Below are 27460 nucleotides of genomic sequence, written 5' to 3'. Positions count from 1 at the left end.
TTGCCATATTTAAACATACCAAACTTGAAGTCATTAAATACAAAGAAATATAATGAATATTTTAAGAAAAAAGAAACAATGTACATTTTTAATTGTTACAATGCCTTCCAATTAAAGCAGTTCTGTTGATTTTGTGAATTTCCAGAAGACATCTTTGGCTTCCACTTCTCAGACCTCTTAACCCTGAGTTCTGTGTTACCTACTTCGAATCATGTGAATGAAGTAAATTCTCCATGAATATGGTACTGAAGGTATATGTTTGATAACAACTCTGGTATTTGTAGTGATTATTAATTCCTAAAAGTGAAATCATGTTATATCCATCCTTTAACCAGAAGTTTCCAAGAAAAACTTGCTTATTTGGTGTTTTTCATCTTCCTTTGTGCTGCTATGGCCAAATACACAGACTAAGTAATTAACGAAGTCCAGAAACTCATTTCTCAGAATTCTAGAGGGGAGAAAACCCAAGATCAAGTTGGCAATATTGGAGATCTGGAGAGAACTGTCTTCTTATGTCTTTCTGTGGTGGGGAGCAGAAGGATAAGCAGGATTCTTCCTCACCTGGAAGAATCACAAGAGAGAAAGAACTTAGCCCTGCAAACAGCTTTTAGGACAGTAATCTTACACCTTCATGCTCTGACTACTTCTTTCCACTTGGCAGTTTCTTTCAAATAGTGTAGAAATAATTTTTGCCACAATTACATTCATTTATTTATTTTTTAAGTTCTTATCAAGTTAATTATCAGAAACACAGATTAAACAGTTAGAGTAACAAGAAAGAAAACACATAAAAGACATAAGACAAATATATTAAATCCAGGTACACTTTTACATACATTGGCCAAATTCCTTCACAGTAACTTATTTTCTCTGTTTTTTTCTTATTCTTTTATTTTGCATTTTATTTACACATCGCGTTTCTCATATAAGGGAAAGTATGAGATACATTATCTTGAGTGTCTGATTTATTCCACTTGATATTATGGTCTCCTCAAGGTGCACCTGTTTTGCTGCAAATGTCTCAGAATTATTCTTATTGCAGAGTAATACTTCATTGTGTTTACTGTTTCCTTCCTTTTTTTTTTTTTTGAGGTAGTACAATACAGCAGAACAAGACAGAATAAAGCCAACTGAGACAATGCAGTGAAATTGGTACAGAACTTCACAGCAGGGTACTAGGATAACAGTAATATGTAACATAGTATATCTCACTATCTTCACAATATTTGTCCTTTCAATCAGGTATAGCAAAATCAAACCAAATACAGAACATCATAAAACCTATCAAAACAGAGTACTGAACAGAGCAATACAATTAATCAGAACAAAGCAAAACAGTGATAACAATATTTGCCTTCAAAGAGATGGTAGAAGGAAATCCCTCATATTTGCTATATTGTATATGCATCCTCCCCAGACATGCTCAGACCCCTGGCTCCATTTGCTAACTGGAGAGAGGGGGATGGGATGTTTGCTTCTTAGCCTGGGTACCAGTAGGCTCAAGCCTGTTTACCAGGGAAGTGAGCAGGTTGCTTTGTTGCCCAGCACCCTAAATTCCAGCATGGCAGTGATCTCAGGAGATGCTGGCTGGCTGGTTCTCTCCCTGGGTCACCTGCTACTCTTCATTGTGTATAAGTACTAAATTTTCTTTATACATTTTTCTGTTGATAGATACATAGGTCACCTTCAATATTTAGCTGTTATGAATTGTGCTACAATACACATGAGTAGGCATGTATCATTGTAATGTGATATCCTTAGATATTTTGGGGAAGATATCTAAAAGGGGAATAGTTGGATCAAATGGAATTTCTATTTCTAATCTTTTGAGGACTCACTCTAGTGATTTCCACAGTGGTTGTACCAGTTTTGAGTACTTTTTTAGAAGTCTATTTTTCTCTTACTGAAATTCTTTTGAACTGCGCTTTAAGAATTTCTGTATAAATAGAGGACAGACGCTGAGGTACCTACTTACAGGCACATATAGTGTTGGATTTTGTTCTGTAGGGTTTTTTTCCCATTTAATTAAATGTCATGAGGAACTTTTCCTGTATAAGTCAGCATTAGTATTTAATTATTCCTTAACTCAATATTTATTGTGTAATCATAGTTTAATGTAGTCATATGATCTCCTAGTTATTAATGCACAGGGCATTCTAAGTGTTTGCTATTGTAAACAATACTACAAAAGTCCTTGTATTAGTTTGACATTTCAATTTTACTGGGTTTTTTTGGCAACAGGTAAAATCATTTGTCTTAATTCATTTTAACCCATTTTATTATGATCAACCATTTTCATCTTATCACTTAATATTTTGCCACATTTCATTTTCTTCTTCATTTTATGTATCATTTTTATGCATTTTCAAAAATATTTTTATTGAATTATTATTTTTGCTTTTTTTCTTGCAGTAATAAGTTTAAGAAAATGACTGACTATAATGTATGATTTTCACAGATACAAAACATTCAGAGTAAAATGATAAGATCTCTTCCAATTTTGTTCACTCTTCCTAAAGTTCTTTAGTTTACTCTTCCTAAAGTACATATTTTCAGATATTTTTCCATACTTAGAGACATACATATATGAGAATAAGTATAACACAGAAGTATATTAAAGACAAGTTTGTTAACATAATTTACAAATTATAGTAATTTTACCAAATGCCTGAGCAGTTACAGTAAAGAAAGAGCCTTTCTATAGCAGTGGGATGTTTACTAGTACAAACATGAAAATTAGTGTGGAGATTTTTCAAAGAACTAAAATCAGAAATTCCACTTGACCCAGCTTTTCCCCATCTAAATATCTTCCCCAAAGAGCTAAAGACATCATATTATAAATATACAAGCACACCCATGTTTATAGAGGCATAATTCATAATTGGTAGATCCTGAAATTAGGCTGCATGCCCACCAACAAATGAATAGATAAGGATAACATAGCTACATATAATAGAATGTTTGTTGACTGTAAGGAAGAATGAATTCAAGATATTTATTAAAAAAAATGGACACATCTGGAAAATGTAATTTTAAATGAATTAAGCCAGCCATACAGCTTTAAACACCATATGGTATTTCTCATAGGAGAAAGGCAAAATATAAATGAAGAACAAAATAAAGGAGAGCTAGGAGGACACAGGGAGACAGATCTTTTGCAAATGGGAATGGGCCCAGGAGTTTGGGAGCAGGGGAGGAAGGAAAGAGAGAGGGAAGTAAAGAGATGTAAGATGTGTTGTGACCTGTACCAAATACCCACAATGAATGTAAACGGTGTGTGTTCTAAACAACAGCAACAATAATAACGAAGGTGAAAGTGAGGAGAGGGGATCTAGGGGTGCAGGGAAGGAGGTGGTTGAGGAGTGGTGGGGGAGTAAACACGTCGTGATATGATTTGTGAATGTATCTACTTCTGAGATGCATATAAACTTGATGTGCTGCAATATCTACTAATAAAACAAAAAAAAAATTAGGGAGTTTGCACCATACACATATGTAAGTAAATAGAAAAGTATTAAGTCTGGTAACCTAAATTCATCTGAATTTACCGTACAGTAAAATGGATTTTCAGATCAGTTGGAAAAAGTGACTGATTCACTGAATGGTGCGGTGGGAACAAGGTCATGGTGGAGAGAATACAGGTGAGCACCTCTGCCCAAGGAAGCCTATGGTCATAAGAGCACGAAGGAAATAGCGAGGGGCGGGATGCCCATTAAGAACTGATGCAGATGCCACAATTCACAGCCACAAGGTAGAATTCTTCACTCTCTGAAAAATACAACCTTTTCTCAAACATATTCTTTGTAAGGCCAGAGGCCCACCACGAAGAACAAAAAAGAATAGTTCCACTCTAGAGGGAAACGAACTAAAAATAGAGCAAAACAAAACGTTTTCAGAGTCAAGAGTCAGGCATTTTTAGCAGCTGCTTTCTGCTTTTTTCTTTTTTCTTTCTTTCTTTCTTTCTTTCTTTCTTTCTTTCTTTCTTTCTTTCTTTCTTTCTTTCTTTCTTTCTTTTTTTTTTGTGATCTAAGAAAGAGCCTAACAACTAAGGCGCACAGCCTGCACAATCAGAGGTACTAGAAAGCTTTCCCACGCAGGTTCAAGGCCACAGTTGTTGATGGGCACACACTGCGAAAAATGCCCAGCGTCTGTGAATCAGTCTGACCCTTTATTTATGAACACAGCTGCATAGACTACGCCTAGTGCTACCAAACTAGGGAGGCAAAACACTATTGGTGATGAAGAAATAAATGACACTGAACAACTGAAGGAACTGAAAACTGCTTTTGTTTTTAGAAATATTATTTTAATATTATCTATTTGCTTTTCTCAGTGATGAACCGTTTGTCAAGGATTGCTCTGAAAAATAGGTGTCTATTGCAGAGTTAGGAACAGTGCTATTTTAATGTTATGAGGGAGCAGACTAAACATACACTGAGTATGAAACAATATCAGGAAGATAAAAAGAAATTCACAGAAATTCTCAATAGTTTAATTACACGAGTAACATTTACAACTGAAAATTTTGCCAAACTCTTTTCATGCTCTATCATATTGGTTATTATATAAAACACTCCAAAACCTCTTCAAAGGCATAAATAAAATTAATGATTTCTTCCAGAATGTAGAAAAAATATGAAAAAGAAAGTATAAAAATATTTCATCTGAAAGGACAGATACAATAAGACTGAAATTTATTTAGTAGCAATATCCAAAATAGAGAGAATTAAAAAAAGAAAACAATCTAAAACAGACATAAAGTTTTTTCCAAAGCTAAAAAGTATCCCCGAGAAATTATTTTCCAGAGAAAATAATAAACTGATTCTACATGTAGTCAGATAAAAACAAAAAATACAAATCCCCATCTTACGATTTTTTTAAAAGTTGGAAGTTTTTTTAATGATTAAAATTCATCTACTTGCAAACATCCCAATGCTGGACTTTTCAGTCATGAAGATTCAATGAAGGGCTGCAGTAGTAAATTAATGAGCAGTGACCCTAAATTTAGAACTGAGTAAGAATTTTCAACTGAGATTGCCATGCCCAACTAAACTGAGATTCAAATATAATGAAAGTTTTGCCAAAATTCAGAGAATTTATTATGCACATAATCCAGAGGAGAATCCTTCAGAATGTACTTCAGAGAAAATAAAATTCACTCAAAGCAGGTAACTGTATTACTGAGGTTATCAATGTCTACTCTATGTACATGCCAGAAACACGATTTAATGGTGCCCTAGTTGAGTGTCTCTTCTTAGCCCCGTTCAGGAATGCATGTGGGTAGTGAAATCAGCTGATGTTATAAATCAGCACTTAATTCAATATTTGTTGTGCTTGGACTTCAAATATGTGACAGAGACAAATTTTACAGTGTAGTAAAAGTGTATTGTGTCAAGTGTTTAGCCTGAAAGAAGTTTCAATGTAACTCATATAAATTATATCAGAGTAATAAACAGTTCAGCAGCAGATCACAAATCAGATTTAATGACATTTGCTAGGAACAGGACTGGATACATTATTGACAAATTAGTTTAGCAACAATCCATGAAACAACTGTGTCAAAATTAATATATTAGAAGAAATTTACAATTAAGAGTGTTGTGTATTTTATTTTTATGCATATATGAGTGAAATTTATAAAAAATGCATGTATTTCAACACATAGATTTTCTCCCTAAAAGGACAATTGTTAACCATTTATTACTACAGTTTACTGGTTGTGAGTGATTTTATTTCTCTTACTTTAGCTTCATGTCTGATTCAAATGTATCTTTTTCTTTTAAGATTAAGAAACGTGTAATCTATTGAAATCACAAACGTTTAGTTTGTGCCATTAAATTTCTCCAGTAGAGGTAGAAATAGCACTGGGATGTTCAACGACTGTTTTATGAGCTCTCAAGATCAGAAAAAGGAAATGTTATATGAACCATAGATAAAATGCCATAGCCCAGGCTTATGTGTACATAATCTGCTTTAATACTCTTCGTGATCCAACAGGGTAGGCATTTTTGCAGTGTTAAAGATAGATGGACACTGAGATCAGAGGTTTAATTTATCCACATTTCAGAAAACTAAGTGAAATGGTATTTACCTGATCCTTTCCCTGACCTGGGCTAGGCATGTCTAGAAATGCCATGCTGCCGTGTACTGAAATGGGGTGGTTCACAATAAGATAGTGAACTGTATAAACCAAGATCTCAGGATATTACTTTAAAATGAGAAATATCCTTTCCTTGTGTTTAGCGTCCACAAAAGACTGACCAGCATGACTTCTGTCCATAGGGAACGACTTCAGTAGTCATATAGGTGTAAATCTGGAGGGAGAACAGGCATTGAGTCGCATAACTCCAATGCTTAGTAGCTGTATCCTCCACTATTCAGGGTATCTATTCCCAGAGAGAAATCTGCCATCAGACAGGATGTTAATTGCTATAAACACAGTGTGCCAGGCCTCTGTAACGCTGCTTCTTCTTTGCTTCTGTCGTGACTATATTGAGGTCGATCTTTCTTTTCCTCCTTAGTTATATTGGTGATTTCAAGCTTACTACCCCGGCACCGATGAGCTATGGTGTTGGTTTACAATCTATAATTTGCATCTTCAAAAGCAACCAGGACATATTTGTTTCTGTTTAAAAAGCAAATAACCAATCCGTGGGAGGGGTCATGCTTTTCCCTACAAACTAAAGGTAGGATTTCTTTCCACGAGCCGTGTGTTCCTTCTAGGCTTGGAGAAAGAAGGCAGGGAGCACGGGCATCTGTGCTGTGTGTGAGCCTCCATATGGGTTCGTGGTGACAGCTGGAACCAGCCTTGGCGGGGACTGGAGTAGCAGATAGCAACTTCCTATTGGGCCGTTTTGAAATAATGCTTCTTAGACATTGCTCCCATGGTTCTGATGCTCTGTTCACCTTCTACTTCTAAAATCTTTGGTCACCTTTGTTCTGGATTTAGGTTTCTTTTTTTCTTGGCCTATACCTTATAAATAAGGAAAATTAATATCTTGGTTTATTTCAGTAGGCCTTTAGACTATTTCTTGGGATTTGGACTGACTCCACAGTTACCCTGCTGCTCCTAGGAATTTCAGCAAAGGTGTCAATTTTCTGGATGGCAGTGAATATGAAAACAATGAAATCCAGAGAAAGGGCAAAGAAGGCTGTCACAGACTTCTGTTACATTTCAAATGATTTGTATGGCTTCATAATATGAGTTATTATACTATATGCATACATACACACTGCTAATGCTAATTTTTAAAAATACAGTAATATTTCTAGTGATTATGCTTCTGGATAAGAAAGACCAAGAGCAAAGTATTGATAAACATAAGTATGAATATTTATACAAAAATTCCATACATCCTACAGATAACATCAGGTCAATCAACTTACAATATACTTTCAAAGTGTTAATATGAAGACAGTAGAAACTTAGCTTCTTAGAACAATAATTATGGGCAATATCCCCTGCCCCAGACTCAGGCATAGCCCACCCCATCCCCACAAAACACAATTATTTACATAATTCATTACCACTGCATACAGGAGTTACATTTAGCATGCAACACTGCAGAATTAGTGAAAATTGTTGGATCCATCAGCAAATATTCTCACTGTGCAAGGCTGTGGAAGTTACTGCAGTGGAGCCCTCGCATAGCAAATGTGAGGCCTGAATTTCATTCCCAGTACTGAATCAAGGGTTAGGCTGTGAATCCTATGGGCATAAATCTAGGAGGATCTGTTTCAGAGCTTCCAAAATGACCTCCATCAATTAAAGAGAAGGACAGAAGATAAAGTTGAAATCGCTCCACCTGTTCTGGAGTAGAGAGTATTTGGTGGTTTCCTGGATGACACTGGAAGCCAGAGTGCATTGGAGGGTCACTTCTGGTAGACTGAACTTTTTAGTACAGACCTGAGTCATAACAAGTGTGTTTCTTCTTTTGAGGAGTCCTCCCGCCTGACACTCTAGACCTCAGCCAGCAGAAACATACACAGGATTTCAGATCTCTGCTGTGTACCTGAACTAAGCCAAAAGCGACATATTAGCCAAACAATTTGTAAAAATTAGGTAAAGGATTTATTGGAGATATTTATTACTGATATTGAAAGTGCTTTTACTTCCTACTCAAGCATTTGAGGTATTCTTTGATACTAATAATTTGCTTTTTTTCTCAGGATGGAGTTCAAACTCTGTAATCAGTCTTTATACTTTATCAACTCTTCTTTATCATCTTAAGTTGCTTCCCTACCAAAGACTTGGGATGAACACAAAATATCGAACAAGGCCAAATACAAGCATTTATTTCTACTGATTTCCCATCTTACTACGGATTTAACATTTTTCCCCATACCCGGAGCCAGTTCACAGGTGCTTTCAGTTGTTACAAGGAATACATCATTTATTCAAGATCAAAACACACAACTCTTACCATAAATCATTAATCTACAACAGCCTATGACACTGAGAAAACACTTAAATATTTTCAGTTGTGTGTATTTATTTCTTACTGTGGAATGCTGCCATTGCTAGAACGACAGCTCAAGAGACTCGAGTTGGGTTTTCTGAGATTGGCTTGCAGCTCTGCCTGTTTGTGATCGATTGTGGGACCTGCTGGGAGTCATCCTCGACTCCCTGCCTGTTTGGCTTGCCGGAGTCGCTAGTATGTTTGAATCCGGCAGGTCACCTCTTTTCATGCTGGTCATGCCATTTCCTTTCATCGTGTTTTGTATAAAATTTTAAATGTGGCATAGTCTTCATATTTTGACTTGAGTCACCCTTCCTGTTGCTCACACGTATTTTTTAATTACTGCCCACCAATGTTGTTAAATGTTTTCATGTCTCTCAAACATCAATTTTTCAAAACCTTAAATAAATTAAAATGTAGCCAGACTAAAAAATGAATTCTAACAATTGCAGTGGGTTCTATCCTTCAACTTGTTTTACAAGCAAAAGAATAAATAAATAAAACCAACAGGCAAGATTAATAAAGACACATCTTCATATACTGAATTCTCTCTTTGGAGTTCAAAAATAAACTTTATTCTCTGTGTTATTTTAGCTAGTGGCATGATTAGAAATAAGATTTGTTTTTACATCCACTGTCTTCCTTGCACATCATGAATTTAGCCTTTTATTAGATAAAAAAAACCTAATAAAAATAGAATAACTATTGTCCTTAAAATGTTTCACCCAGGATTCATTAAGCAGAGAAATTTTAAAGTAATTATTATCTCCCAAGATGTTATTGGTGTAGGGTCATTAGTAAACAATTACAATTTTTTTTGGTCTTTTGAGACAGGGTCTTGTTATGCACTTCAGGCTGGCCTAGAACTCACTTTGTAGCCCAGGCTGCTCTCGAACTTGCAAGATCCTCCCGCCTCAGCCTCCTGAGTTCTGGGATTACAACAATTATGATCCCTGTTTTACAGGAATATGCTTCTCAGTGTGGCAGATGCAGCAAACAAATACACAGGCCCTAGCAATCCAGAACAGAAAGTACCATCACATTGGTGGTCCTGCAGAAATGGAGTATTGGAGAGGGAACTAACCCAGGGTAAACATCAAGGTTTTTCTAGGAACGGTTAATTCTAAGTTTAGAGCAAAGCACAATAATATAAAAGTATGTGCAAATTTGCTTATACTTTTTCCTACTTGGGAGATAGCCATGTACTAGAAATGCTAATTGTTCAATATGGGAGACAAGGGGCCGGGGGAGGCAAGGATGGTTTTAGGGTGTGCAGTTTGGGTGCGGTGAGAAGGAGCCATTTAAAGAGTAATTTCAGTGTTGTTTTTGTCAGTGTTTCTCTCATGGCCAGTGATGTCTGTTGACCATTTCTTCCCGTATTTATTTCCCCTTTCTACCTCTGTGAAACACCTATTCATTTCACTTGCCCGTTTTAATTGGGTCTTTTATTTGAGGGGATATGATTTTTGTGAGTTCTTTACATATTCTAGATATTTGTCTTCTCTGTGGGGAATAGGTGACAATTTCCCCCCACTCTATAGGATCACTGTTCATTCTGTTTTTTTGTTTTTGTTTTTGCCGCACAGAAAAAAATTTGATTTTTTGAATTTGACATGGTCCTATTTGATGAGTTCTGGTCATTTTTACATTGCATTTGGGGATCTGTTCAAAAAGTCCTTGCCTGTCCTGTAACAAACCCAAAATAAATAGAGCAAAATGAGAGACAACAACAGTTACATTGCTTAGTTTCCAGTCTTCGAGTTCAGCTACTAGGAAAGTTACTTACCATCCCGGTGCCCCGACGCTTTCATTGTGCCTGTCCCATTAATGTCCCTACTTCTTGTCTTATGGTATCATATGCATCAATGAAGATCAAATGCGCAACACAGTGTTGGGGCAGAGGTACAGCTTCATTTGTGTCAGCTGTTATTACTTTTGACATCACCATTTTTGTTTTTTCTTTGTCATACTAGGGAAATTGAACATGGTATCGCTTCATCTCACTTCCTGAAGATAATGGTTAAAACCTTCCAAAAATAGAAAAACTTTCCATGTGAATTCTGCATTGAATGAACTATCAGGTCAATATGTAAATGCAATTATAGATAAAACTCGAGAGGCATGATGCAGAAGTAAGAATAAATTTGGAAAGATGATAAATGACACAAAAAACAATCCTGGGTGAATTGCTCAGGTCTGCTCTGGTTTGAGCACTTAAAGTTTTATTCCAAGGAATACTTCAGTTTTCCAAAAATTGGGACAGTTAGTTATGTTAATTTCAGTGAGTTTATAAAGTTTCCCATAGCTCAAAATCATGCAAGTATTTGCCCTGAGCAGGTGCATGGTCTTTCTTCTCACTCAAAGCCCCTATTTCTCTTGATCACAAATCTTTAAAATCAAAATTTAGCCCCTCGAGATCTAGCAAATGCATTCTCCCTTTGAGACATTTTCCCTAAATCTTTCTAGTAGAGTTATATGATTCTTCTTGGTTAAGCCTTTACAGTATTAAATTAATACCTACTACACAGCACACACATGCACACACACACGCACACACACACACACACACACACACACACACACTAACACTACCACACCTCCCTCTACAATAAATTAAAATTTGTGTAGATGATTTATCCAATTGGTTTACAGGGCACTTGTACTCAGGACTCATGAATCATGCTGTGGATTCACCAGAAATATTCCATATTCTGATTATTACTTAATACATTTCCAATTGTGTGACAAATGAGTGAATGGATAGAAATTTGGATGTGCCCAAAATTCTGGCAGTGGAAGAAAGGCTTTTAATTGAAGACACAAAAGTTGTTGTATTTTTGGAAGTCGCACCATCTTCTGCATTCACTTTGGGATTCATTGTTTGACTTCAGCTATTACTTTCCAACACTAAAATAAATCCAGGTGACACCAAAAAGAAATTGCATGACACTATTTAGGTTACCAAGAAAATAATGAACATTTTTACAAATGGCTTTTTGTAACTTTCTCTGTCATTCTAGAATGAAGATAAGTTTGTTTCTCTGCTCTAGTGTATTTATAAATAAAAATAAGATAGTATAGAGAAATAACACTTTGCTATTAATTAAACAAGATACTGCATTAGGAATAAGTGAACAAAATAAACCCAGTGAAGCATTCAGTGCTGTTTTTACTTTTAAAATTTGGGTCCAGAAATTTAAATATGGAATGGTACTTCAACTGTAAACCTATGCCTAATCTTGACAAGTTTTACAACTTTGTGTGAGGCTGATGAGATAATAGCCTTGAAAGGGTGAGTTCGACTGTGAATTTTTGAGGAGGCCCAATGCTCTGCACTGGCATGAATATTCATTTGGAATCCTCCTATTGTATCAGTGGTAGGTGTTTGAATCCATGTAATGTTATTGCCACTGCTATACATTAAAACAATCAGATTGAATTGCTGCTCATCACTGCAATATAACATTCACTATTTATTTGCCAGCTCCCCCAGCCTGTATTTGTCTTAGTTACTCTTTTCTTGTTGCTGGGACAAAATACCTGATGCCCAAAATTAAGGAAATAAAGGTTTATTTCTTATAGGTCTTGGAGGTTTCAGTCCATACTCAGTTGGCTCTAAGGCAGCGTGGCGTGGGGAGGGGGGCAGCCATTTGTGGCCACTGCAAACAGCAAGTGTAAACCGGCAAGAGAGAGAGAGAGACACCTTTTTCCCACCTTTACATCATATGCTGGCTCCACCCCCAGGTGGGTGTAGCACTCACACCAACAGTCCAAACGCTAGACAGTGAACCAATCATCAAGTGATAGATTTGGTTGAGCTCATAATTCATGAGGCTTGGGGGCCCCTGACATAAACCACAACAGTATTAGTTCTCAGAAGGGCCAATCATGAGAGAAGAACTTCTCTACTTGAATCCTGCAACAGGATTATGACATGACAGCAGCTTCTTTTTCTAGCCTGTTTTTAAATGTTTGTGGTATAGGACATTTTACTGAAATCTTATGTAGTAATACAATATTGTAAAGTCTGTGGTAATCCTTGCATAGAACAGATTCTGAAAATATATGTTATTTGTATTCTGCAGGCAAAATTGAACATACTAATCATGATTTTTACCCTTTACATAAAAAATTGGTACAGTATCAATACAATGAGCCATGTTTAGGGAGAGTCTTTGAACTTCACTCATTAGTTCCTGAAATGTAAAGACTGAAGACCCCATTCACTGCTATCACTTACACTAACTACTCAGGAGGGACGACAAAGATACCATTCTCTCTCAGTTTAATTAAAACTGGTTTTGATTCTTAGTGCTAATGATTTCATAATTAAATGATTCATAGCACAAAGGAGAATGTAAATGAATCATAGGGAAGATGACTATCATTTAACATCAAGAGGATGCAGTACACAGAATGCCTTTTAGCAGAAGAAGCATGTCTTGAAACTTTTTGTTAAAACATGTATACTTTTGCATTGTGAATACATCTACAAATAAGAAGATGTTTATTTTGTATTTACCTCGCTGAAAGTGAATGAAGTAAGTGTCAAAGTTTTTTCTTAACCACAGAGCAGAGTCAGTCATTTTGGCTTGGGAATTTCGTAAGCAAAATATCACTACTGCACTGCTTCCAGAAAAGAACTTCTGTTGGGTTTTATTTTAAGAAAGAATTGATCCAGGCTGCAAGAAGACAAGGGTTTTCAATTCTGGTTTGAAAGAAGTATGGATGGCAAGGTTCAGAGTTGACGAAATTGCCCACTTGTGGCAAAATTGCATGTACCATGAACTCTTAGACAATCTCCCTGGAATGTGGATAAAGAAATGATGCTGCACACATGTTTCAGGGTATCAAATAGAGGGGAGGATGCCATCCACAACATTGAAAGCATCTCTGTGTTCAACTTTGTTGTAGGAGAAACAGAAACTTCAAGAAACCAGTGTTTTGGACAAGTGACACTCACTGTGAGCTGAAGGATGAATATTCAGGGGTTCCTAACCTCATTAGAACAGGAGACCCTGAAAACTTTGACCAATTTTACCAAGAGGCAAGTTAGCAGTGGTATGGAATGGTCAGCCTTTAAGGAAAGAAATCTGGGGTGTCAGAAAAGAATTTCATATCTGGTACATATGTCTCTCAAAGTTCAGAGGAGACTCTTGTAGATCACTTGATTTATTTGGTTTATCTACATTTATTGAATCCATGTGTGCTTATTTAATTCAGTTTTACAATTGCTACTTTAGTAGTAAAATCACATTGCATATCTGAAGGTCAGAAACCAATATTGATGCTCATCATAACAGAATGATATGATCCTAATCTACTATTTTTCCTTGCCTTCAGAGGACACTCTACTGACCTTGGTTTAAATCATTGGCCTTGGAAGATGTGATACCCTAGAATTTGGAAACTTCCTAGCACAACTAGCATACTACAAGCAAAATCACAGCTGTTGTACCTGTCTCTGATGCCAGAGGTTACTTATCTCCAAGTTTTGGAGAGCAAATGGAACAGATGGCCCAATGCATCTCTAACTAAAACTTTTAGAAGCAACTGCTAAATTTTGCTTATGGGCATCAGAAATAGGGTGCCTTGGGTAAAGCCGAAAGAAATTGCTTTTTTTCCCTTAGCACTTACACAGAGAGACAACTGTTTTCCTTGAACACATTTAAAGGCCTTGGAACAGTTGTTCTTATATGAGGATGGTTACCCCAAAAATAGGATTTCCAGTTAGAGTCAGGTCAGCATTCATTAACCTGTTTGTTAATGAAACAGGTATGTTTTGATATATTATAAAGGTTCAAATTAAAACAATCATTACAGTGAAAGACACATTGTTATTAATCTCATTCAAAATATTTTTCCTTGCCTCAAACATGCTTATCTTGACATTTTGCCACTTTCTGAGGCAATTATGGAAGATTTTTTTTTTGTGCCTTCTCAAAGTGTGATTTAAAACAAACAACAAGCCAACCAACCAACCAACCAATTGCAGGAAATGCTATTGTTGTTACCCAAAGAAAAGGCTGTAAAAACATTACATTGTGTTCTTATCCACCTGTGCACTGGATCTGACACCTGACTCTTTCACAAAGTCAAAATAACCATGAAATGTTAATGTCTGAAATCAGGTTAGGACATCAGGGCAGCTGTGCCAGCCCAGCTGAAGACACTCATGAAGGAGACATCCAGGACTGCTTCAGAAAGTGGCAGAAATGATAGAATAACTGCACTCAAAGAAAGGGAAAGTATTTTGAGGGAAATGAATAGCAATTAGCACTTTACTGCAATGTTTTGTTTTTTAAAAATTAAACATTCAGTGTATTTTCTGATCACACTTCCTGTGTCACTGGGATATAGACTTCATAGTTTGAAAATGTTTGTGTGCTTTCCATAACTTTCAATGGCATTATATTTCATGACAACACAAATATCAACACATTTGTTTTATCTATTATTGATAGTTTGCATTAGAAAAACAAATCAACTATTTCAAACCAAGCCAAATCTATAACTGTCATCCAGAAACTTTACATTATTTTTCTTATGAGTGTTGATTTTAACAAATGAACCTGTTTCTCTTTCTTCACATGACATTGTAGATGTTTAAAAAGTGCAATACAGCAGTACATAAAATAGTGTAAAAATAAACAGAGGCTAGAATATTAATGGGAGATGAAAACAGAAGCAATTATTCTGGCATAAAAGCTTTTACTTTTGTCTATGATGAAGAGTTATTATAGTGATCTCCTTTGATTCATTGTTTTCTATTCCTAAAGAAAATGTGGTAAAAAAAATCCAATGAAACTTAGCAAAATAAGGAGACAGTCTCAGAACATCAAGTGTATAACATTAGGATAACAAAATAATCTCTATCAGCAAGGCAAGAAGCCAAAGAATTTTGAAATGTCTGAGAAATACTGTTTCAGGAAGGAGAAAATTCTCATAGGCATTCAAGGTATTAAATTAAAGAAGTGTAAAAATACCCTTGAGGATGGATCAGTCTTGCTTAGTGCAGAAGGGTGGATTAAAGTCGTGGTCCAAGAGCACAATACAGAAATAAGTGGCATGGGAGGGGGCTGTGAAAAGACGTGGACATTTATCACTGACAAAATGGTCACGATGCCATCGATATACTGGATTCAAGAACAAAGATTGTTACAAATAATGGATCACCCTGATGACAGCTAACAAATGATCCCTTGCTTCACTCCCAGGCCTCAGGCTGCCCGATCTTTGTATACTCCCATTGCCCAAGTGTGTGTGTGTGCATGTGTGTGCACATGTGTGTGTGTGTGTGTGTGTGTGTGTGTGTGAACATAGGTAGGTACTATATGATTCTTTGAGATGCTGGTTAGACCAAGTAAGGATGTATAGTGTTAGCAAAAGCAATCCACAGCTGGCCTGCAGCCTTTGGTGTCCCTACCTTTTCTAACAGAATAGGAATGTCATGACACTACTGCAAGAGACAAGAGATATTTGACTGAAAAGTATCAAAATGAATTCAGAAATTGGTTGAGGGGCATTGCAATGAAATTCCCATAAAAAGATGACAACTGGTAAAAGCCACGATTAAACAACAGGATTGAAAAGTAAAAGAATGTAGAGAGGGAACGATAGGGAAATTACATGCTCTGGAAGGGTGGGGGGCGCAGCTAGAGCCAGTCAGGGAGGCCACCTTCTCCTGAAGCATGATTCTGGACTCATGAAGCCAACTCATGGGTCAGGTGCCCACACACTGTGTCTGGATCGCTCTGTCTCTGTGAAGCCTGGTTCCACTGCTGCTCATTTCCTTGTGCTCTCTTGCATGTTTGTAATCATCACTATCCACTGAGGTGACCTGCTCTGAGGGACAGTGTTTGAGTATTATGTTTGATACACTATGTCAACCTGAGAAGTTTAGAAGTTTAACTAAGAGACTCAGCAGGGAGCCAGGATTCTTGTTTTGTAAATATCCTCATCCTGTGCAAGCGGAGCACAAGGAGTTTTTGTGAGTGCTGCACCTGCCCTGGATGGGGCAGGGGTGGCCTCTTTAATTACAAGGGAAGAGAAGAGGCTTGCTCCTCCTCCTTTAGCTCTGGCTGCTGCGTAGCTAATTATTACCTTTCAAAAATTGTGCTAAGTGATTTCTAAGTAGTATTATGTTTCAATCTAACCAAATTTCAGAGGTAAAAATCTATTGTACTTTCTAAATATGACTCATTGTTTGAAAATATCAACTTTAGGAAAAAGACTACTTCTGTGAGAAGAATTTAAATCTAACATAACATAATACTTGGTTTGTTTTGTACTTTGTTTGACTTACATATGAGCATATTTTTCTAATAGAATTGATCTTAAAGGATTAAATAGTAAGATAAATCCATAATGAAATGCCCATTGATGTAAAATTGAAAGACATTTCTCTATGATCATTGTTTTTAAACGATGGGTTAAAATTTATGTTCAGAACACATTATAAAGTTAGTTTTCTCAGAGATCACTTTTTCATTACAATGAGTTACAACCATCATGTTCATTTTGCAGTTATCCAGTTATTAATATGCAAAGACTAAACAAAAATGTGCACTGAACTGATATATATATATATATATATATATATATATATTGAGCTTTTATCATTAATATCAAATTAAATGAGTTTAACTGTTTTCTTTCTTTTCAGTTTTTGGTAGACGGAACATACAAGGAACCAATTATTGGATAAATCAATCCATGATATGCATCTGTTTAGCAGCATGTTGTAACTCCCAATCATAATGCATCACATAACTCATAAATGTCATTATGCCATTATTATAGATTTAAGAACATAGATATTTTAAAACTCTTTTTGAAGGAAGACTGTAAGAACTCAAATTCCAACTAATGACAGACTTCTGGATTTGATCAGATGATAGTCTACACACACTAGATAAACTGCTTGGTAAAACAATTAGAGAGATCACGAAACATAAAAAAAGAGTATATGTGCATTAGAAGCTTCACTGAAATGAAAGAAAGGAAAAGAATTCACAAAGATAAAACAAAAAGCATAAAAACAGAAACCCTAAGGTGATAAGCAAATCATATAATAGCATATTTTAAAAATATATTTGAACTTATTAAGACAAATTTAGAATTATTAAGAATAATTAATAAGAATAAACCTAACAAAGTTATACAATCTGTAAAAGAGCCTATCAAACTCATGTAAAGATATTTGAATTCTAAATTAATAGGAATATGTTTATTAATAGGCAGAAAATACTTTTGCAATGCTAATTCTTCAATAATATATAGATTCAATGTCATTATTATCCAAGTGCTACAGGAATCCTCCTGAATGCTTACAAGTAGTTTTTAAAATATATATAAGTAGCAAAATACTGAGCAGCTAACAGTATTTAAAAAGGAAGATTAGCCCACTTTTATTAGATACACTGGAATCAGGGAAAATGTATTAGGATGTCTATTGCTGCATTCTTTTAATAGCAGAAAATATTTTTGCAATGCTAATTCTTCAATAATGTATAGATTCAATGTCATTATTATCCAAGTTCTACAGGAATCCTCCTGAATGCTTACAAGTAGTTTTTAAAATATATATAAGTAGCAAAATACTGAGCAGCTAACAGTATTTAAAAAGGAAGATTAACCCACTTTTATTAGATACATTAGAATCAGGGATTCCAATAGCAGAAGATGTTAATTGGCATCTACTTTCTATTTCGCTTATCACAGAGGAGCTGGTGACTAATGGCTATGTGTGAGGGTTGACAGTCTCCCAAGTACTCTAGTAAAATTTTGCCAATAAAATATCAGTTTACACAGGTTGGCCCACAGGGCTTCTAGAGGACTATGCTGACCTTTATTTTCTCTATGTGAGTTTTCACACTTTGCTCTGTTGAGTCACAGTCTTTCCTTGCTGTTACCTCGCTGGATGTACCTCTGTATCTTTTCCTATTGTACTCCAACACAGGTTTCTCTCACATGAAGTCTGCAGTAATCCATAACCAAGTACCTGAGGTTGCTCAGACAGACGCTGTGTAGTGTGCCCTGGTTGTGCTTCCAAAAATCCACTTGTGAGCAGCCTTTATGTAGTGAGTAAATCTGAGATAAAAGTTAATAGTTTTATGGAAGATCACATGAATGGACAAGTATTTGATTTCTGGACAAGTATGCTGAATGAAAACCTATGGCACAGGTGGAGCAAAATATAAAATTACATTTAGTTATCAGGGTTGGTTTAGGATTCATTAGTTTCATTCTTGGATTGTTACTGTGAAGATTTTGCTCTGTTGCTGAACAACAGAGTCTGGTGACTTAGGAGTGGACCATGGATAACATTGAAAAATCATCTAAAGGAGCTTCACAATTGAAATCAGGGGTTGTGAAAACAATTATGATCAAGACACAGAATTTATAATATTATTTTATGATGGTGACCCAGAGTTAAACACATGAAAATGCAGGAGATCTGTCCACAACACTAAAGACCTGGACTATAGCAATATCCTGCATGAGTCCAGATGAAAACCTATAGCCCATGGCAATGCCTCCCACAAGTCCAAGTGGAGGTCTAGAGCCCACGACAAGAACTTATGTAAGTCTGTTTTATAGATCTATGCTGGGAACACCCAAAGGTCAGCGGTGGAAGCTACAAAGTGTATGTTAGCAGGTTAAAGGAGCTGTGTTTGTAGGTTAAGGGTTCTACATTGGAGCCAAGAAGTCACACTTAAAATAGAGCTGTCCTGAAAAGTACAATAGCCATCCTCAGTGACACAAAGGTCCCGAGCTCCTCTGATGATAAGAACAATTGAGTACATGCCAGAAAGCCAGCGTGATGAGTTTCTCCTGGAAATTAAACAGCACACATCTTCCCCTTCAGAGCCAGGAAGTGGTGCTTGATGTAAGGACCAGAGCTCCCCCAAAGTGAACCATAGCCACTCTCACCACCAAGGTCCCGAACTCCTGTGGTGAAAGTGGTCAAACTCACACTGGGGAAGTGTGAGTTTTTAAAAGTGATGAGCTCCTCCAGGAGAACCAACAGCTCAAAACAGCAACACTCTTGAGAACCCACAACACCTCACTCTTCTCCACGTGTCTATTTATGCTGGCAATTTTCCTCAAGTGGGCCATCTACACTTCGCACCATGGTGATCTAATTCATTTGGTGTTAAACTGACCATCAATTGTTAAAACATAACAACAATCCATAAGGAAGAAGAAAGTACTCAGTTGGCATGCTCTGAAACTGGTAATAGTTTCATCCTTGGAGAAAGAAACATCTGGAAAACCTGAGGAATTGCGGTTCCTTAATAGCTAGACGTTTTAAACAGTCAGGCAACTTACAAGGTAAGTTTAACCAGCAGGTTTAGCTGTCTCCTCAGAGCTTTGAGCTCATAAGAGCCAGGACTCTTAAAACAATGAAAACAAAGATGCTGCGTCTTATCTCTAGGCGGTTGTGGGAATGAATTTTAAAATTTAGAAACAATATCACAAAACTATGCTGAGAAATTTCAGAAAGAACATGATTGTATTTAATAGTATAGCCCAGAAGAAAGGAAAATCAAAATTATCTGAACATAATATCAAAAAGTCCTTTGTACACGGAAAAAAATTGAATGAATTAAGAGACTTTGTCCCTTTAGCAATTCAGGCCAAGTTGTCCAAATACTGCAGAGATATTTTTAAGTTTGTGGGAAGAGGTAGGATAAGGGCCCAGTAACCTCAACCATGTCAGAATAGTTATTGTGCACGATTCTATTTCATTAGTGTAAGATTAAGAGTATTTAATCTATTTAGATTTATAGGAGAACCTTGCCAAATTTTTCATGGGTGTATTATGGGGAGTGTATGACACCAACATTTATATTTTTAGGAGTATTTCTATTGATGAATTATTAATTTTACTTTTATGAGTTTTATCAATTAATACATAACAGGAAAATAAAATATCAATAAAATGAAATATTAAACTTTAGTATGTAATGAGTGGGTAGAATTACATTAACATTTTCAATATTAACTGTGTGCCTGCTTATAAGAGCTAAAATGTAACAGTGGAAATAAATTCCTATATGCACTACAATGAAAACACAAATACAGCTGTACTGTAGAAATAATCTTTGCTTCAACATCATACCAAAAGCGGTCTTCACACATGACAACTGCAAGTTCCAGACACAAGTCACACACTGACCGCGCCTGTGCCTAGCTTCTCTTTCCTGTTTCGCAGGCCATCCTTGTCACCTCTTGTCTTCCTCTTTTGTCAGGAGCTTCCTATTAGATTATACAACATGTACTTGGCAGGAAAATGAAATACCAATAAAACAAAATATCCAGTATGTATTAAGTGTTTAAAACAAAAATCAATGTTTTCAATATCAAGTGTTTACCTGCTTAGAAGATCTAAACAATAATAGAAATATATCCGTATGTGAACTACAATGAAAATACAAATAAAACTCTATAACAAAAATAATTTTTACTTCAATTATCACACTTAAGGTAGTTTTCACACATGTGAATGGAATGTTCCAAATATAAGCTTGGTTTACACGGATAATACACATGTTTTGTTTTCTTGACTTTGCTCGGACACACTCAATGTCTTGCTGGTCTTCCTGTCTTCTTAGGAGGCTCATTTGACACTTCTGTCTGCTCGCTGGTCTGCTCCAGAATTCTTTTGCAGAGTTCTTTGGGCAGATGAATATTGTTCTTCCTCTGTTGAAATTGATCATTTATCAATTCCAGTCATGATCCTCAAAAATATCTTGTGCTTGCTATTTTCTTTGGAAACGATGAAGTTATTTATGCCTGACATGTTGAGAATTGAGCAAAACAACCACTGGTCAACACTGTTTTGGTAACATCATAGTTTCTGCATGACTTGTCAGCAGCATCTGCACCTTTCATTTCGTTGTAAAATGTGACCATTTCTGGCTTTATTTATGTTGAGGAGTCACTATCAATCTTTTCTTTGTTTGCATTTTTGAAGTGTATTTTGCTGTTTATCATACCAAGTGGATAAACACAGAGATCGCCTTGTATAGTCACCCAATGCAGCTACTGAGAAGCAGAGCTGGTTACATTATCTAAAGTATGCATTTCATTAGGAAAATATGGTCACGGGACCTTTACCCATCATGATGCCCCTTTAATTATAAAATGTGTATTCAATTTTCTCAACATTTGAAAATGTCTTGTTATAACTAAATATATACACTAATGGTAATTAACATTTCAAGTAATTTCAGATTTTAAAGTACTTGGAAAAATTTCTTGTTATTTTTAAAATACAATTTATTAATAGTGAAGTTTACCTTAGTTCCAGAAAATGGATCCTCTTGCTAAAGAATGCATTTATGATGTTGAATGAAGAAAAGTGATTTTGTTTTAAGCTAGGTGTTATAGATAGATATTAGCAATTAATTCAACAGAGAGTTCTCTCATGACATATGTGTGCTTCAAGTTTCAGTGTAAGACTGCCTCTATTTCCTTAGGACTTTCTGTGCATGGCCAGAAAATTTGTGCCAAACTCCTGGAGAAATACCTTAAACTGTAATTAAGAAAAGCAAGATAATTTTAATTTCTCATTTAGGAAATGTTTTAATTTTCAAATTAGTTGAACAAAGTCTTCATTATATAATATTTAAAACTTTCTTGTTTAGTTTCTTCCAATTTATAACTTCTTTTGCTCCCTATATTTCAAAAGACAGAAACAATGGAAAACTGATGATTGCTTTGATCTACTGATTTCTAATTAGTACTTGTCTTATGTAGAAATGGAACATTTTTCAAAATACTTTAGATGTGAATCACATCAATTTTTACTTTTATTGACATTTACATTAATTTACACTAATACACTTTTCTAATTTGAAAAATACACCTTAAAATTATTTGACTGAGATTCATGTATCAATTCATGAAGTTGTTACAGTACAAGAATTGCGTGTTTGTAATGGATCCTGAAACTCTTTCCTATGGTATTTGCAGAAATAGAATTTAGTGGGTTCTCACTATAAAGACTGATATGCAATCAGATTTGAATTATTAGGGTCTGCTTTTTTCAATTAATCTTATAGAGTTTTACTAATTACATTCCATTGATTTATTAAAAATTTCCTTATATTTCATTCAATACAGTTAATTATGAGGGTTCTGCATGACTTGTTTTACTCTTGTAAAGGAATCTTTGGAAATTAAAAGGTGAATATTTTCTTACTAAACAATGTCAACATTTAAAAGTTTTTTATTTTATGAAAATATAAAATAAAATTTTGCGAAAATCTAATAAGAGAATACCAACAGGTAATACACCGCATCATTATCATCAATGGAGTCGCTCATAGTATGAGACATTTGCATTCCCTTTGTACCTTAGTCCTTCCACAAAGGTCACTTTTGGTTGAGTCCATCTATGGGCTTTGTAATGCAGTTTACAGTTGGAGGGTGCATAAGCTTCAGCCCAGCCCAGGATGTGTCTGCTGTTTCTTCTGGAAAACCTCTGTGGTTGTTTTCAGTCAAATCATGCTCCTATTATCTCAGCAATTTTCCTAAACTTCAGCCTACTCCTCAAGCTGCCAAGTCTGAGCACTCTCTTCCCAGCTGAGTATCATTTTGGTCTTACTCAACAGAACAAACAAGGGGGCAAGAGGAGCTTCCTTAATGTTCATCCTTCTCTATAGACTATGTTGACTGGCATTGCTATTGATCTTATTTCCAAGGAACAGTATTTTTCCTGTTCTAGGACAGCACTTCCTCTTATACTTTCAAATATCAGTCCTCACTGATATTTTTCCTCTTGCATCAGAGACCTTCAATTTTTCCTCTTGCATCTTTTCCCCCTCAAAACAAAAATTTTAGATCAATAATTGTCACCTTGAATTATTGCTTGGGAAATACTTTACCATAATAGATATTTTCCCTGTAATGGAATAAAATTCTTTTCACTACTTTTTCTTAATTAAAATAAAAGACCTTTTGGAGATGTGTCATCTCACTGAAACATGCTATACAAAGTACCTTATTGGTGACTTTGCTTATAGATTAATGCATTTTGGATTTGAGTCACACCCTCCACACTGTCTATTGGTTCAGAACCTGCCTCCCAGTCCCCTTGGAATTTATGTACAACTTAAGCTTAAGAATCACTGGTTGAGGGCAGTGGTCATTAATACTGGCTACACATTAAGTGTCCTAATGATCACCCTAAGATTAATTCTATCATTCAGATGGTTTTGCAAACCTCTTAAATCAAAGTCCTGATTAGTGACAGACCCCACACCTGTTCACTTTTTTCTTCCTTCTCTTTCTCCCTGGCCCCCTTCCCTCTCTACTGTCTTTTTCCTCTCTCCTTCGTTTTTCTCCCCATTTGATCTCTGTTCATTCTTTCTTTCAAAGTTTCAGAAGGGAGAATCTCATACTGCAATCTACATAGAGAATTAGTAAACTACTGATAAGGAGCATATGCAGGGAGTCCACTCTGGTACTTCCTACCTATACCACCAGAATGAATTAATCTGGATGATTTAAACTGACCCAACTGTTCTACTAGAATAATATATGCCTCACAGAATTGTGCTATATGCACAGTGTATAAAACTACCATGAAGAAATAATTCTAATTCTTGAAATGATATCATGCTTCCTCTTGGTTTAGTATATCTAAATAACAATGTGGTTTCTGTCTTTTTATTATTGTAATTTGGTTTCCATATTCTAGGAGTTAAATAGTAGTTCTCAGGACTTTAAAGATCAAGTGTATAATTTCCAAAAAATGTGTAGTAAATGATATATTTTTGGCGTCTTTCATTCTTCTCTTTTCTGTCAATTCAGGATAAGATAATCTCTTGGGTTTTAAAGCTTTTCCAGTAATGATGGCTCAGTTTTCTGATCTTTAAAACTGTGCCTATTTCTTTTCCATGTGAGCAAAATCATTAGAGTCACATATTTAATATCTTTATGAGATGCAGGGACAAAGAAATATTCTGCATATTTTGAAGTATAAACTGATTTTTATCATCCTTTAGTGGTTTCTCTTCCAACTGTAAAAAGAAAGAACACTATAAAATCATCACATAAATTTAATCAAGCCTCAGTAAATCTCTCTACATCAGATAAGGTATAAATGTCTTCCAGATAATAAAGGAAACAATATAAAGAAAGAAGTTATTTAAGAACACAACTAAGGTGCTAACAATCAAAATGCTTGAGTTTATTATTTCATCTTTTGTCTTGAAATAAGGCAGTGAAAATGACAAACAAAATAAACTCATACAGCACAAAGACTGGGAACATGATCAGGGAAGCATGAAAGAAAAGCTAAGCAGGAGGAAGCGCTGATGGGTTGTGCTGAAAGATTAAACGGACCCACAAGCCTGCAGCCCAAAATACAGTCAGAAGAGCTGGGTTATCCTCAGAGAGACATAGTGCACATGCACGCACACGCACACACACACACACACACACACACACACACACACACACACGGGAACTGTGACAACTAGAAAACAAAATGGAAACAAAGCTTAGAAATTAAGAGCACTGATATTACCATGAAAATGAAAAAGCTGGAAAGTGAGATAAGCAGGCATCTGAGAATATAGATGTGATGAGCGAAGATAGTTTTAATGACATATTTTACACATAAAGGAATCTAGTTTTTGACAAATAGAGATCACAGAATAATAGTTAATCATAGTGACAAAGCATAGAAAATTATCAAGAGAAAATACAAAATAATTGCCCACAAATGCAAAAATTCTGAGCCTTCAAACTGAACGCAGCTGCTGACTATCCACTCAATGAGTAAATACTGTTTATCTCCATTTGGGTTTATTATTTTGAAGTTCAGAATACCAAGGACAAAAAATTGAATTTAGCAGCTTCCAAAACAGAAGAAAAACTGCTTTAAAAGAATGAAATCAAAACATCTTTTAAGTACCCACTACCCTATTTGAAATCTAGGTACTAGACAATGGAGCAAGAAATGTATATTTTTGAGGAAAACTGAATAAGAACTCAGAATTTTTCCCAAACTCAATGAAGTGTGAAAACAAAATAAAAGTAATTTTAGACACGGAGAGATTTAGCACGTCCAGCTGCTATGTTCCGCTCCCTTTCTGCAAACAGCTCCCAAAAGGCAGTTTGAGGCTCAGGAAATGGGATTGGTGGAGGGTAAAGAGCAGCTCCAATGGTAGGTGTGACCCATAAAGATCAAACCAGCAGGCCCTTGAGCCCATCTGAGAAGTAGTTCATGAAATAGAATGACTGATATGTAAGACATGAGAAAAACCACATGAGCAGAAAAGAAAATCAAGTCAAATCATAAGAAGAAACATACTTGTTATATGAAGGTCATAAGGAATGGTTTCCATATTCCAGGAAATACAGAAATTCAAGTATGAAGCAATGCAGTGTGACACGATTTCAAGCCATGAACTGAGTGAAAGAGAAAATACTACTCCACTTTGAAGTTAGAATAGTTTAAGATGACATCGTGTCATGCATGGCATGAGACACGTAGAGCAGAAAGATGTAATCCTAGGTTAAAACTTGGCCAGGTGGTGGATACTCACCATCCTTTGTATAACAGAGAATGCCAAATATTGCCCATTAGTTTTCCACTTAAAGACTTAAGTTATTGTCAGAGCAACCCATGCAAGACAGTGTAGAAGCAGTAGTGTCTTAGTTACTTTTCTCTCTCATTGTTAAGACAAAGTATCTGATGCTCAAAGTTAGGAAAGGGAAGGTTTATCTCTTTCAGGTTGGAAATTCAGTCCATACTCAGTTGACTCCAAGGCAAAATGCCTTGGCTGAGGGGCAGCAGTTCATGGCTGGCCCAGCAGCAAAGTACAAATGGGGCAAGAGAGAGAAAAGACACTTTTTTTCTTAGCTGTTACACTGTTTGCTGGCTCCACCCCTGGGTGGGTGTAACACTGTTATCACCAATCCAACCATTAGACAATGAACCAATCACAGATGCTAGATTTGGCCATGTCCATGATTGCATGAGGCTTGAGGGGGGAGCATCTGAACATAAACTATAACAAGTATGGTGCTGCAAAAGACAGGATGAAGAAGGGAAGAGATGAATCTATCCATATGGAGAATATGAGAAGTTTAGCAGTAGTGAGACATTAATGGTTTAAGAAGATGATACAACATATTTTAAAAATACTTAATGAAAGTCTAAACTAATTATTAAGTATTCATGAAGAGTTCTCAAGGGAAGTAAGACTTGCTCATAGACAGGCTAAGGCCATGTCCTTACAATCCAATGAAGTGTGTTGGTAAGTGCAAAATATATTAATATGTGTGTTTTAGATGTCTAGATAAAACTTTCAAAAATGTTAACAAGTGGTGGGAGGGAAAGGTTTCCTGAAAGTGAGAATAGGGTTAATGAAGGGCAGAACATCTTAATGCTCTCCCTTCTGAGCAGCTCTGAAGAGCGATTATGTGCATGATTCACTCTGATAAAGAAACAATTTAAAAGTATTAGTTTGAGTATTTTAACGAGGACTTCCAAGTTATATAAATGACTCCTTTGACGGATCTTTTGCTCGGCAGTAATTCTCTCTCCGTTTTGTTCCAATGTATTTTTAATTCCCTATCATTTTACATAGGTTAAGCTTCTGCTGTCATGGCTGCTTATAAAAACAGCCTCTCACTTGCGTTACTATGAATTGTCCTTACAGATCATAAAGAGTATATTCTATAATCTTCCAGGTATACAGCAAAGTATAGTATTAATCATCATTGAAATGAATAGTTTCTGTTGAAGTATATCATATTCTAAAACTTTACACAATATTTAGACAGGATCGTAATCATAGATTACTTGAAGTTTAAGTAGTTTCAAGTTTTTAATTTCTTACCATCTTGCATAGATTAAGCTTCTCCTGCCATTGCTCTTTATTTGTGCTTTGCCTTACTCAAATGCAAGATAAGATATGGTATTTCAGCTTGTGTGTCTAATTTATTTCACTTAGCACTGTATTTTCTTACAAATA

The sequence above is a fragment of the Cavia porcellus genome, unplaced genomic scaffold (assembly GCF_034190915.1).
Source record: "Cavia porcellus strain 051 isolate PalLab524CR breed Dunkin Hartley unplaced genomic scaffold, mCavPor4.1 scaffold_12, whole genome shotgun sequence".
Lineage (NCBI taxonomy): Eukaryota > Metazoa > Chordata > Mammalia > Rodentia > Caviidae > Cavia > Cavia porcellus.
This window is presented reverse-complemented; position numbering follows the sequence as displayed.